The sequence below is a fragment of the Coenobita brevimanus genome, chromosome 57 (genome assembly GCF_032717465.1).
Source record: "Coenobita brevimanus isolate Jiangsu-jjx chromosome 57, ASM3271746v2, whole genome shotgun sequence".
NCBI lineage: Eukaryota > Metazoa > Arthropoda > Malacostraca > Decapoda > Coenobitidae > Coenobita > Coenobita brevimanus.
This window is the reverse complement of record NC_137010.1, coordinates 4,531,937-4,547,063: the sequence shown is the minus strand read 5'-3', so window position 1 is coordinate 4,547,063 and position 15,127 is coordinate 4,531,937. Positions and strand designations below refer to the sequence as shown.

The window sequence follows — 15,127 nt, the reverse complement described above, 5'->3', positions numbered from 1 at the left end:
GCATTCACTCTCAGGACCTTGTGCCCCATACCATCTCTCCACATTCTAAATCTTTCCTCCACCTCCCTTTCATTCTCTGCAATCAGCAAATCATTGGCATATAGCATCTCCCATGGGAGTCCGTTTCTGAAGTCACATGAGAAAGCTTCAAGTACCCGTACCATGGTAAACAACGTGAGGCTGAAGACTGACCCCTGATGCACACCAACATACACAGAAAATTTATCACTCAAATCTCCATTCACCCTTACGTGGGTGCAAGCACCCACATTTATAGCCATAACCACCCTAACCAGCCACTCCTCAATCCCAAACTTTCTCATTGCCCACTTCACCGTCTCCCTAGGGACTCTGTCAAAGGCCTTCTCCAAATCAACAGAAACAAAGTACAGATCCCTTTTCTTTCCTGTATACTTTTCCTGAAGCTGTCGAACAATGAATATGGCATTAATGGTCCCATTGCATGGCATAAACCCAGACTGCATCTTATCAATATTCACTCTTTCTCAAATCTTACCATCTAGAACTCTCTGCACTGCCTTCATTATCTGGTCCAAAACCGTAATGCCTGTGTAATTTCCATTTTCCAGGACATACCCTTCCCCCTGTACACATTTACAATTACACTTTTCAGCCAGTCATCTGGGACAGCACACTCATATACATAGTCGTATTTATCGAGTCAGTCCCCCAAACAACAAAACTCTCCAGCGAGATAGTCATTTCTTGTCTGACAGTAGCTAAATGCTCTTACACACTGCACACATGAAGTTAGCATTATTTTGCATTCTGCCTGAAATACTGTTTCTAGCTTTTTTCTTTCTTTTTTTCCTGTGCTCACATTCTTATACCTTCTGACCTTCTACTGCTTCATATTCTCCCTCAGCTTTCAGTAGACAGCGTCACTCGTCACTGAAACTCCATGTAGGGTAATTTCCTTATATCTCTTGTGTAGTGAATCAACTGTGCTGCAACATACTGTCTCATATAAAGAAGCAGGCAGCCAGAATTATAAAATGGAAACAAAGAAACTTATGTTAATGCAAAGATAACCAGCACCCATATAAACCAGACTATGATTGAAGTTACAGGACTGAAAAACCTTGTCAGTACCTGGTGTCACTCATTTGAAATAATCTTGTTATGTGATTGAAAGTGTTAAAGAGAAATAATTTCAGATGGTTTGGCCAAGTGGAAAGGATGGGGAATGAGAGACTGGTTAGAAGAGAGAATGGGAGTCAGGTGGATGGGGAGGCCAAGGATGAAATAGAGGGATGGAGTGGAGATACATATGAAACAGTGAAATGTGAATTAGAGAAAGGCCAGCCAAATAGCAGAGGACAAACAAATAGATAGCTAGACAGACATCAGATGAGCTAAATCTAAGGACTACTAAAACCCTCCAGTGTTCCACAAATGAAATCCGCCTTTTTTCCCCTGGAGTATAAGTAACCGAAAGGAACAAAATGTTGTGATTTATACACACACCAGCTATACAGTAGTTGACCAAATAATACCCAGCAAAGAGATATCAAATAGATGGTTAGTTCTGCACTTCCTAATATAGTAATATAGAAATAATTTTTTCTCAAGCTGTGTGTGTTTACCATGTCATAAATCTCTGTTTTCATTGTGTAAGTTGATAAACATTGCAGCAGAAGTTATGGTATAAAGATATAAATAAAAACATAATTTATGACCATCCCTGTCCTACCCTCCCAGTTCTGCCATCCCTTTCCTATCATCCCTGCCCTTCCATCCTTGCTCTGCCATCCCTTCCCTACCATCCATGTTCTTCCATCCTTGTCCTGCTATCCCTCTTCCCCCATCCATGTCACTCCACCACATGCTGCCACACTACATCATACACTGTCACACTGAACCACACACTGACACACTGCACCACACTGACACGCAGCTCCACACACTAACACATTGCACCACGCACTGACACACTGCACCACACACTGTCACACTGCACCACACACTGACACACTGCACCACACACTGACACACTGCACCACACACCGACACACTGCACCACACACCAACACACTGACACACACCACCACACACTGACACACACCACCACACACCACCACACAGTCACACTGCACCACACACTGACTCACTGCACCGCACACTGATACACACCACCACACACTGACACACTACCATACTTCACCACAACTAGCCATATTCCGCCACAAGCTGCTATACACCACCATACTCTGCCACACTCCACCACACACACTCACTCTCTGCCACACTGTACCACACACTGTCACATCCCAACACATACTAACATCACCAAACACTGCCACCTTCCATACTATTTCCCATGCCTCACTATAGTGAAGCACTCTCATCTGTTTGGGAACAGTTCACTGCACAGAACAATCCTGCAGGGGTGGGTCCTTGCCCATGGTTGATGGGTCTGCGTGACCAGACAGACTGGCAGTGATCAACAGCAACAACAACCATTTACTAGCACAACCCATCACAGACCGCCACACCACACCACTCACTACCATAAACTCCCACTCATCTACACACACACTTGCTACACCTTAGCACAAGCTGCCACATCACACCACACATTGCAACACCCTACTACACACACTGACACACACTTTCACCCAACTCTATTTTGTTACACACTGCTACATATACTGTAATACTACCACACACTGCTGCACTGCACCACACACACTACCACACCCCACCATCCCTTCTGTTCCATCCCTGCTCTGACACCCCTGCCTTACCATCTCTGCTCTTCTATCCGTGCCCTGTCATCACTACCCAACCATCACTGCCCAGGGTTAGGGAGCGTCAAGCACATTTAAGTTGGGTTAGGGGGCATCAGGCACATTTGTGTTGGGTTAGGGAGCATCAGGCACATGTATGTTGGGTTAGGGAGCATCAGGCACATGTATGTTGGGTTAGGGAGCATCAGGCACATGTATGTTGGGTTAGGGAGCATCAGGCACATTGATGTTGGGTTAGAGTTAGGGAGCATCAGGCACATGTATGTTGGGTTAGAGTTAGGGAGCATCAGGCACATGTATGTTGGGTTAGGGAGCATCAGGCACATGTATGTTGGGTTAGGGAGCATCAGGCACATGTATGTTGGGTTAGGGAGCATCAGGCACATGTATGTTGGGTTAGGGAGCATCAGGCACATGTATGTTGGGTTAGGGAGCATCAGGCACATGTATGTTGGGTTAGGGAGCATCAGGCACATGTATGTTGGGTTAGGGAGCATCAGGCACATGTATGTTGGGTTAGGGAGCATCAGGCACATGTATGTTGGGTTAGGGAGCATCAGGCACATGTATGTTGGGTTAGGGAGCATCAGGCACATGTATGTTGGGTTAGGGAGCATCAGGCACATGTATGTTGGGTTAGGGAGCATCAGGCACATGTATGTTGGGTTAGGGAGCATCAGGCACATGTATGTTGGGTTAGGGAGCATCAGGCACACTGACTCCTGTGAGTTAAGTAAAATCATCTTTATTTGCCAGAACATAAGGCAGAAGTGATTTTGCATGTTGGAGCGTAGGATCTAGCACACTACACCAAGTACCACACCGCAGCACACAGTAGGAAATGAAAAGACAGTTATATGATAAGTAGGTTTGTTCTTTATTGGTGAAACAGCAAGTGCAGAATATGGGAGCTTCCTCATAATAAGTTGAAATTAACAAGAATAAATGTAAAGGTTTAATATTAGAGTGAATAAGATCTTCATTTTTATAACTGGCTTGTAACTCCACATTATCATCATCCAGATAAGTTATTATTCCAAGTATAATAATCATAACAGAGCTGTGTTGTTCAAGTACAGTGGCTACTCACACATGGAGATCCAATTTGCAGGTGGTATTCAGACAGGGCATTATGTAGGTAAGGCACAATCATCTTTATCTAGGAGAATAATCACTCATTTGGCACAGTTTTTATGCACTGAAGTGTTTCAGTTGTTGTAACTTCCAAATTATATGATCTGTGGTTACTCTAGATCTCAGTTTACTAATTAAAATGCAAAATATTCCTATAAATTCAGTCTGCCATATTGTATGATGATTATTGTCTGCAGAATTATATATGGATGAACACAGTCTCCACTTTTTTTTTTTTTTTTTTTTTTACTGAAATTTCTCACTGTCTCTCTCACGCATTCTAAGCTTCTTTATCATCTGTATTATATAAGTGCATTAGGACGCTTTAAAATTTCTTCCTCTTTTCCCCTACACGTGTACCTAGTTTTTCAGCATTGTTATATCACTGGCACATGTGTCTTGAAATTTCTTTGCCTCTCACTTCTTCCTCTTATATTTACACTTTTTCAGTTTCACACCAGTCTCACTATTCCACAGATACTGGACCAAAAACCACTTTTTCTTGTTGTAGATTGGAGCAAACTTCCCCTTCATAAAGTCCCGTCCACGCGAGCGGGCAGTGCCCGACAGGCAAACTGTTACCAAATCACATTCCACACGATGCTATATTTTTGGCTTTAAGTGTCCTGTGACAGTTCTTACTGTAACCCATGCTGGCATACTGCACTCAGTTCTGCCAGGCACCTAGTCTGGCTGCTATGCGACTTAGACTGCCCAACCACTGCCCGTTCTGCCGTGTGGACAACAAAGCAGGCGTGTCTGGTAGCGGAGTGCTCGATCTGGTAACACTGAAAAGAAGCAAGGGATATACACTCAGCGGGCAGTGCCCACTAGGGCACTGCCGCTTGAGTGGACAGGGCATAATAATTGCACACAAATCAGAGGTGGCTTGTTCAATGGTTCCATGTGTGCCTCTTACCTGGGAATTAGAAACAGAGGAGAGAGGTTAGAGTCCAATTAGAGTCGGATAGTTTATATGATAAGTAAATACAGAAATCATGGCTAGAAGTCGAGCAAAATAAATAAATGAATAATTATAGAGGCTAGAATCAGTGACCAGAGTTATAAACTTAAACATCTTAACCAAATAAATAAATAAGAGGTCATTCAGAGAGCACACTTAATTGCACACTCAGTGAAATAGGAAACAAACATACATACATACATACACCATACCACACCCTCACACCCACATTCACACCCAAACCCACACCTACAATCACACAGCCAGACCTACACTCACACATCCCCACACCCACACTCAAACATCCCCACACCCACACTCAAACACCCCCACACTTACACTCACATATCTCTACACCCAGACATTCCCACACCCACTCAAACACCCCAACACCTGCACATTGTCAGCATGTTGGCCAAGTACTGTGCAGGCAGAGGGAAGGCAGGGTTGGTTTAGCTTAGGTTATGTAGCAGTCACGTTTCATTCAGCAGTGGTTAGGTAATTGATTTGCTCTGGTTACAAAGCAGTTAGGTTAGACTTTGCAGCAGTTACTTTAGATATCCTTATTTCCACCATTTACTCTGCTTCATGCACTAACCCTTCCTTCTCTTCCAGTACATAAGCATTTTTGTCTCTACTTCTAACTCCTTTTTCTTCTCCTACATCTGCTCTTTCTTCATTCTTTCTCTCAAGCAAATTTGAAGTATCTCCTCAGCATGAACTGCAAGGTCTTTTAGATACAGTACTAACTTATCCTTGTACCTTCTTGCAACTTTCATTTTGCATCATCTCTCTCTCTCTCTCTCTCTCTCTCTCTCTCTCTCTCTCTCTCTCTCTCTCTCTCACACACACACACACACACACACACACACACACACACACACACACACACACACACACACACACAGACACACACACACACACAGACACACACACACACACAGACACACACAGACACACACACACACACAGACACACACAGACACACACACACACACACACACACACACACACACACACACACACACACCTCCTTATGTGACTAATTTTTCCATTCCCCCCCCCCCCCACATTCACCTAAATGCTTTCCTCATCATGACAGTAAGAGGTGGAGCTGTGTTGGGATGTGACACACTGAAAGATATCACGTATCCCCGTCCTGGCAGGTCCACAAACAGTCCCGTGAAGTTGGCCCGGCCATTTTTATATGCCACCTGACATTCCCCCAGCAGCTGGCTCCCATCCGGTCCGCCAGTCAGGATTGCAGTGAACTGCCATGGGTTGCTCAGGTTCTGAACAGTTGCACCCTGATGATATAGTTGGGCAGTTAGGGGTGAAATTTTGAGAGGGAGGAAGGAGATCAGGGATGAAGTGGAGAGGTACATGAATGAAGATAGCATAGTTAAGGGTGAAATCTGGAAAGGCAGAGGAAGACCAAGGATGAGGTGGAGGAAGAGAGTGAAGTACAAGAGTGGTGTAGTTAGGGGTGAAATTTGAAAAGGGGGAGAGAGATCGAGGATGAGGTGGAGAGACATATGAACGAGGGTTGTGTAAGTTACAAGGACAGCATTTTGATGGATAGGCACAGGGTAATATGAAGGCAGTCTGTCTGTGGCCATCCCCTCCAGGATGAAAATCATTTGGCAACAGATATAACAGAATACAGATAGAATATTTGGGACTTCAAGTGCAAGTTGATTACCTGAACTGGTTTTGGTCAATAAAGGTTCAAGTCTAAGGGATCATAGAGACAGTTAGGGACTCCTGCCCATACAATTCTCCTCAAGGGTGAACAGCTTTACTTGTTTCACCTTAAACTTGCCCAGATTCTTGTCCTTTTGTAGCTAATTGCCTGTAGCTCAGAGATAGAAAATGACCATGCTGTGATTCAGCATCCCATCCACAACATTTCTTCTTCATGACTAGCATTATATTATTGTGTTAATCTGTTGTTACAACTTGGCATTTAATGAGGATAACTCAGCATTTAATGAGGATAGATTGCAATTTTAGGCCAAGTTAGAGTAAATGTGGACAGATGACAGTTTTAAGCCAAGTTAGAGTAAATGTAGATAGATTGCAATTTTAGGCCTGATAGAGCAGATGTGGGTAGATGGCAATTTTAGGCAAAGTTAAATGTGGTATAGCCACTCTTGCCTTGAATGTGAGGAATAAGTGGCCTGGCACAGGGTCCCTGTGCTCCTGATGGGGCTAACACTGATGACTATATGATGGGTGGCAAACGAAAAGATTATAGGTAAAACTAAGAACAGCACAAAAGTTAGATAATATGCAAAAATAAAGAAGTGAATAGAAATAAAAACTAAACACAGCCTTTAAAAATTAGGTAACAAAAAAATTGGAGACAAAATTAATAAAACTAAAAACAGAACATGGAAATTAAACAAAGCCAAAGATCAGCTCCAGTCTTGCCCTGATGCTACACAGTAACCAGTCAGCTTCGGAAAGAAATGATTCAGCTATTTGTATTAACATAGTAACTAACAACACACTAGGTCCTCATTCTAAATGAGCCTTATTAATATTCATTTTTGCTGTTAACCCTGACATCTTTGCACATACTGCATTATTTTGCTCAGGATACAGAATTCTGCTTAGCTGAGCTGAGAGGAATTCTGATACAGTGTTGTAAATTATCTTGATCATCCCTCCAACTACTACAAGTTCCTTCAGCTGAAAACACATACTGCATTATTTTGCTCAGGATACAGAATTCTACTTAGCTGAGCTGAGAGGAATTCTGATACAGTGTTGTAAATTATCTTGATCATCCCTCCAACTACTACAAGTTCCTTCAGCTGAAAAAAAAATGATCTGGATTTAGCCTGCATACAATAAACAATTGTATCCAAGGCCCAGCAAGTGGGGCAAGTCCACAGTAAGTTACTTTTTTTTTTTTTTTTTTTTTTTTTCTCCAACTGATGCCTTAGAAACTGACCAGCCTGATTCTTCCAAATTTACATTATCAGATGAAGGAACACATGTCTGACTTATGAGAAATGATGATAGATAGAGAGACAGTTCGAGAGGTAAATTAATAGATAGGGTATAATTTCTACTTTTCACTGTTACTTACATTTCCATCCTGGACAGAGATGCTGGGATGGGGGTCAAGGAGAGCGTAGGTGGGCACCCTACCAGTGATGAACTGCACCAGTGTGGATGACAAGGGGTGGTCATAGGATGAACTGCACCAGTGTGGATGAAAAAGGCTGCTCTTCTCCTGAGTAGCTTCCACCTTCTCTTGCTTTTCACTATACAGTTCACCCTCTGTCACTGGACCCTCCTCCTGGGTTGCCTTGTCTCCCGGTTCCTGTGGAGGCAGTGGGGGCCCCTCAGTCTGAAAAAGGTAGGCAGTTTTAACGAGAGAGAGAGAGAGAGAGAGATCCATCGTTACCTCACGACTGGCCTGCTGTGGATTTGACTCGACACCTTTTGCCGAGCCGGTCTGGAAGAACTCGACATGTTGGTCTGGCCGGCACCAAGGTCCTCCCGGGTCAGCACTGGACCATTAAAGGCTGTCTGAACCATTAAGGGTCATCGTTGGAGGGCTGCCCACCTCAAACTGCCGGAAATAGGGTGGAACGTGTGTGGAAATATAATGGATATTGTGGAGAGATTCAGAGATAAAAAGATATGATGGGGGAGAAATCTTTGATTGCAGGAAAATATGATGGAGATTGTATTAATACATATTTGAGACGGTGGGGACTGAATAAGAGGATAATTAAATTGGTCAGCCTGAGTTGATCAATGGATGTAGTTTTCTGAGGCATGTTGACATTTAACGATAATCAGCTTCACAGAAATGGTTGGTGATGAACTATAGGGTAAACACACTGGTCGGCCTGAACTGACTGTTGGTGGTACTGGTTATTAGTAAGAGGCCTACTGGGGTATGGTTAAAGGTCATTTTGGTAATGCATCTGTGAGAATGCATATGGTTGTATTCTAAATGCCTTGGAAACTTTGTAACACCTAATATATAGTGGTTTACTCTGTACATTGCACCTCATTATCCTCTTGAATGTCACTGATGCAAACTATGTGATACTGAAGTGATATACATAACATACAAGGGCGTTAAATTGTAACAGACCAAATAAATAACTGAGAAAGAGGCACTGTGAAGCTCTCTGTGACACCTAGGATAGGACCCTTGAAATAAAGCTCCATCTGGTATGTGTAGCTTTTGTTAACACAGCACGAAGGTAGTGCCTAGGGACTGGTGAGAGATGATTAATCATGGTTAGTCTGGTTAAAGTAGCCAGTGATAAAGAGTAGGGGAACACACTGTGAAGATATCAATTTGTAAGTGAATGTCATTTTAAAAAAAATGGGGGGGGGGGAGTGGGATGGGCAGTGGAGTGAGCAGAATGAGGTGGGTTGATGCAATGTGAGCTAAGACATCAACATAATCAATACTTAATCCATATCCAAACTTTGCTTCTCATATCACTCAGTTAAGGCTCAGATTAGAGATCTCTTGGTGAAGCTGGGGTTGGTAATTGTCTGTGGTGACGTAAATGTTAGAAAAAGAGGAAGTGAACATTAATATAAATGAACAAATATGAACACAGTCAACATCTCAACATCAGTACTCAGTGTGGGTTCATATTTAGGGTCCTCTGGGTGGTGCTGGTAGCTGTTCTGAGTTCTGTCAATGCTGGTGGGCAGGATCAATGAATCGCCCTTGTAAACATCGTATTGCTGCGTTTTAGGGTAGAAGATGCGCAGGAGGACCCACTCACTGGGGTCTGCATGTTGGAGGCGCAGGCAGAGATGCGAAGGAAGTAGACAAGGGTGAGAGGGATGAAGGTAAGTGTGAGGGGGAAGGAAGAGTCAGGAAAGAGACATGTGGAGGGGTGGCATGGAGGATACAGAGACTGGAAGATGGGTGAATAAAGGGATTGGGAGGGAGTCAGGGATGAAAGTGAGAGGGGAGAGGCAGCAAGTGGGAGGGAAAAGGGATAGTGTGAAGATGAGAGGGGAGGGGATATGAGGAGAAGGATGATAGTGGGTAGAAGACATGGTTGGACATGTGGTGAAGAGAAAGGCATGATATACTTGGGGGGGGGGGGGAAGCAAAAGGGAAGGATCACGTGTTGAAGATATGAGATTGGGAGAGAGAGAGAGAAAAAAAAAAGGAGTAGAAGAGAGGAAGGGAAGTGAGAAGAGAAAGAAACAGAAATGATTTTAATTGAGGGGAGGGTGGGAAGGCAGGTAGGCTACACTAAGGGAGAGGAAAGGAGGAGAGAGGAGGTGGTAGTTAGCTGGAAGTGGGAAGGGGGTGGGGGGAGACATGAAAGGAGGAGGGATAAGGAAGTGAGTGAGAGGAGAGGGATTTAGCAGCAGAGAAAGGGAGGTCTGAGGTGAGAGAGGGAGAGGGATGTGTGAGAGAAAGGAAAGGGGGGGATTATTCTTTTGTCATCATCATCCCAGCAGTTATTCCCACCTAATTCAATGACATCGGGCACAGTGTACTTACTTTTGGCGGTCAGCTTGTCATGGCCACCTCATACACATACTCTGTCGCCACCACTGAGTAGAAGGTCGAGATGCGCTCCTGGCATGTGTACCTGAAGCACCATCCACAGTCCATTGGTCCATTCAAGAGGTCACATACCCACTGGGGCCTGTGGGGTTCAGGGAAGTTAGGGTGGGATATGGGTATGAAGAGATTATGAAAGTTAAGTTTTAGAAAATATCAGGAAAGTATGGCTGGGTTAGGGATAGGAAAGATTAGGGACATAAGGTTTGGTTAGGGGTATAAGACTGAAGGAAGTTAGGTTGGGTTAACGATAACATGAGAATTGGTAAGTTATGCTGGGCTAGGGGAAAAATTAAGATATTAAGGAAATGAGGCAGTGGGTTAGGGGAAGGACTGTTTGGGATTTCATTTTAGTTTAGGCTATGTGTGTGGTGATGAAAATAAGGTATCAAGAGTGCCAGTTAAACTGGCAGTACAGTACTTTTCAAACTTTCAATCATCCAACTCTGTTCCTGATATGACCTGAACAAATCTAACATAAGCAAACCAAATCTTGGTGTCTTTGGCTTGATCTAACAAAACCTACACTAACTGAGCCAAACCTGATTTGACCAGTCTTGACCAAACATGGCTTAGCTTGACCTATCTTTGATCCTAAAAGTTTATGACTCATCAGGAAATAAATAAAATGAAAGCAATGGGAGTCATTACATATTAGCAACCTGTTCAACCCTAATTATAACACAGACAAACCTAACCCCACCTCCATGTCTGTTATAATCTTTTGGCCTGATGCTCTAACTTATCCTAGACTGAACCAAGCCATGTCAAAAGTTATCAAACTATATCTCAGTCTCATGGCATAACCTAATCAAACCCAATAAACTAACCTCCTGACTTACCTTGCCAAAGCATACCTGAGTCCCTTGTCATAAGTTCACCTAACTTACCAAACAAAATAACCTAACCTACCTTAACCAAACCAGACAACCTACCCTCCCCTAACCAAACCAGATAACCTACCCTATCCTACCCAAACCAAATAACCTACCCTATCCTACCCAAACCAAATAACCTACCCTATCCTAACCAAACCAAATAAACCAACCTACCATAAACTTACCTAAACCACACCTAAACATACCAAAGCATACTGCAGTGTCTTGTCATAACCCAACCTCATGTAACTGAACCACACCTGAGTGAAACCATTGTAAGAGTAAAAATATTAAAGATCATATTTCAAGTTAGCTTTAAAAATATTGTAACACCTCTTCCTCAGAATTATACTTTGCACACCTTGCCTTAATAATCCTCATATACTGTATATCAGTGATGAATATATCAAACAGGTAAATATAACACACAAGAAAAAGAAAGATGCAATATTGAAAATAAACTGCCATGAAGTCTCCTGTACCACCTAGAATATGGCCTCCACTCACCAGGGTCAGCGATGGGAGAGAGTTGTATCTCTGTATCCTTGTCCATACTCTCTATGATGAACATGTGGTGGGTCAGCCCAGAGCATTTCCAACACTGCCATGCGATCATGTTAATGCACCTGCTGTTAAGTACGATGCCTGTCAGGGAGACAGTCAATGTTATCAACAGCACACACAACCTGAATAGAACTGTCTCATAGTGGCATGAATGAAACCAAAAGATGACACCAGATTCCATGGGGGATTATAAATAAGCTACACTGTTCCTATCCCCCCCAAGTTAAGGAGGCTGAATAAATGTTTGGTAGTAGAAACAACAAAATTACTGTAACAGATTAATGGAGGCTGATGACAACTACACTCTTCCTTCACTCCAAACTGAACATTAGAGGTGTATGGTTACAGAAGAAATAAAATCAAAAGATTCCACTTGATTAAGTTAACCATACATTTTTAATGTTCTATATTTTTAAGCTGGAAGACCTAAATACAGTAATGCTTTCATTAACCCCTTTCCTGCAAGTGTTCCTCTAGGCAGAATAAACATGTGTCTTATTGCAGCATGAATGAAAGATACATCTGACTGAAGCAACTGACCTATGAACTACAATCTTCCTTTACCCAAAATTTTGATGCTGAATATAACAGTCTGGTTGTAGTAAGCAGAAAATTTAAAAATGCCACCTGATTTAAAGGGGGGTAATGATGATAACTACAATCCACTCCTCCTACACCCAGTAACAGAATAAAACTCTGGTGGTGGCTGACAACTACAAACATCCCCCACTACCCACCTTTTCTGGGGTACTTGGAGCTCTCTGGAATAGCAGTACCATCTATGTTTTGCTTGAGTGCGATGGGGACGTGGTAGTCGCTGATCCCGTGACTCCTGTCCCTATCCCACTCATGCTCTGCGTGTGATGTCAGGGTAGCCTTGGCTGTACCTGGGGGGTGGGGGAAAATATCATGTTATCTAAATATCAGAGTTTACCATTCTCTGACAAAAAAAGAGTAGCCTTACATCAGTCTGCTGTTCCTGGATATAAAAGCATAGAAGTTACAAATCAGCTTCTATCATTTCTGGAGGGGGGGGGGGAACTAACCACATTATTCTTAGCTGTTCCTGGAAAAAAAAAAAAAAATAGCTACACATCAGAGAAAAATTCAATAGCCACATCAGTCTTTGCCATTTGTGGAAAAAAAAAAAAAAAAAAAATCATAGCCACATATCTGCCTTTGCCACCCCTAGAAAGAAAAATCACAGTGGTCACACATCAGTCTTTAACATTCCTGGAAAAAAAATTATAACAGAAGCATATCAGCCTTCACTGTTCTCGGAAAAGAAGAAAAAAATCAAAACAGCTACACATTACTTACACAGCACTGCTACGTTTGTCATTCTTGTCATTCATGGAGGGGGGGAAAAAAAAAGTAATCACACATCGCTCATACCATTCATGTTTGTTCATTCATTATTTTATTAAAGCTCCAACATGCTCACACACATCTGCTTTAGTCACCTAATGGCAGCTTTCCACTCAGTTCAGTCACTAGCAGTCTTTATTCAGTCCATTATTCCTGAGGTCACACTCTATGACCTTATCAACGTCTTTTTCAGTTTGCCTCTTGCAGCTCTACCCTCAACATTCACACTTTCACCCTCTGCACCTAGCTGTCATCCTCCATCCTCTCCACATGTCAAAACCATCTCAGTTTATCCATTATCATCACATCACTAATACATTAAAGTCCCATCCATTGTGGAAGAAAAAAAAAAATCACAGTAGCAACACACTGCTTGTAATACAAACCAGAGCCAGTGGTAGCCATAAACCTCCCTCCTGAACTGATTATTTTCATGATTATAAAGTTGGAATAATATGATTCAAAACTGTGATAATCATTTTGTGTTTGCTGTCCCAGAATAATAATAATAATAATAATAATAATAATAATAATCCATCCATTCATCATCCAATCCTACGTTGCCCCATGAGAAGTGTAGGAGCCCGGGGCTAGGCAAGTTGGTCCTGACATTTAAGATGAGAGTGACCAGCCTCACTCATCCCTGAGTGGCATTACATGAGCAATAAACCCCAACCACCCCTTGGATATAAACCCTCACCGGCTCAATACGATTGGAGCGCAATAATTAACCACTAAACCACCAGGCGCCAAAATTTGGTTATATGGTTATCACCCAGCATAGTAAATGGTTTCCTAGTGCACAGAAAACCATTTGGCTTGTCACTCTGTGCAGAGTCACCCACAGGCTGAAGGAAGTGGAAAGAATAAAGGAAAGATAGACAGAAGAGGGAGTGTAAAGTCACCTGTAGGAGAAAGGACAGGGAAAGAATGAAGGAAAGAAAGACAGAAGAGAATGGAAGGAAAAAAGGATGGAGAGGACAGGGCAGACACCGAGAGCAGCACTACATCGAGTGAGTGGATGGTGAGTTTTATCTATCTATCTATCTATTGGTGAGTTATAATAATAATAATAATAATGAGTTTGTTGATCCAAGGAAATACAGTAGACATAACTAGGTTTTGTGATGGTCAAGTTGTTTGAAGTGATTTACTAGCCTGAAGGATGTGCATTTGATCCCAGGCTGAGGCTGGGAACATTTGATTATTTGAACTTCATTAAAACAGCTATTACTATTCTCAGATATGGCCCCAGTCTTGAAAGAGAGAGCATCGGTCATTACACCAAAACACCACGACTATCACTCACCTTGAAAGGAGCCATCCAATTCTGTCACCATCACTTTCTTGTGTCCATCACAGTCCATATCCGTGCAGTCTGATGGGTTGACTATCTAGGTTTGCACAATGGATGAACACCTGATTATCCTGGGGTGTATCTGGAATAAACAGGCCACTGGTGAAGATGAGATGAACAGCATCATCTGCTTGCTTGTTGGTCATCATGGCAGCATCAGTGCCACAGGTGAATGTCTTGAATGAGAAGGTGACGTCCTTGATGGATGTGCCACCTCCCAGTGAGGGGTACGAGGCAGCCTCACTGAACTTGAACAGCAGTGTCACTGTGGAGGGAGGGAGACAGGTGGGGTAATTCTCATCTCCATCATTTTCCATTATCTATCCCGCAGCCCATCATCATCTAGACCTCCTTTCCTACCCTAGGGCAGGGTGGGGAGTAGCAATGTCCAGGCAGCCCAAATTTGTCCAATCCAATGGGCCACACTTCCATTCACTCACCATTCAATCCCCTAGAGCTCTATCGGATACGCCAAAAACATTCACCACATACTGTAACTTCACATTAATGTATCCGATA

At 42.9% G+C, this 15,127-nt stretch overlaps 1 pseudogene; it reads right to left on the bottom strand.

Moving 5' to 3' along the window:
• Positions 1-5,942: 5,942 nt before the first annotated feature.
• Positions 5,943-14,591, bottom strand: LOC145402210 (uncharacterized; annotated as a pseudogene).
• Positions 14,592-15,127: the final 536 nt, after the last annotated feature.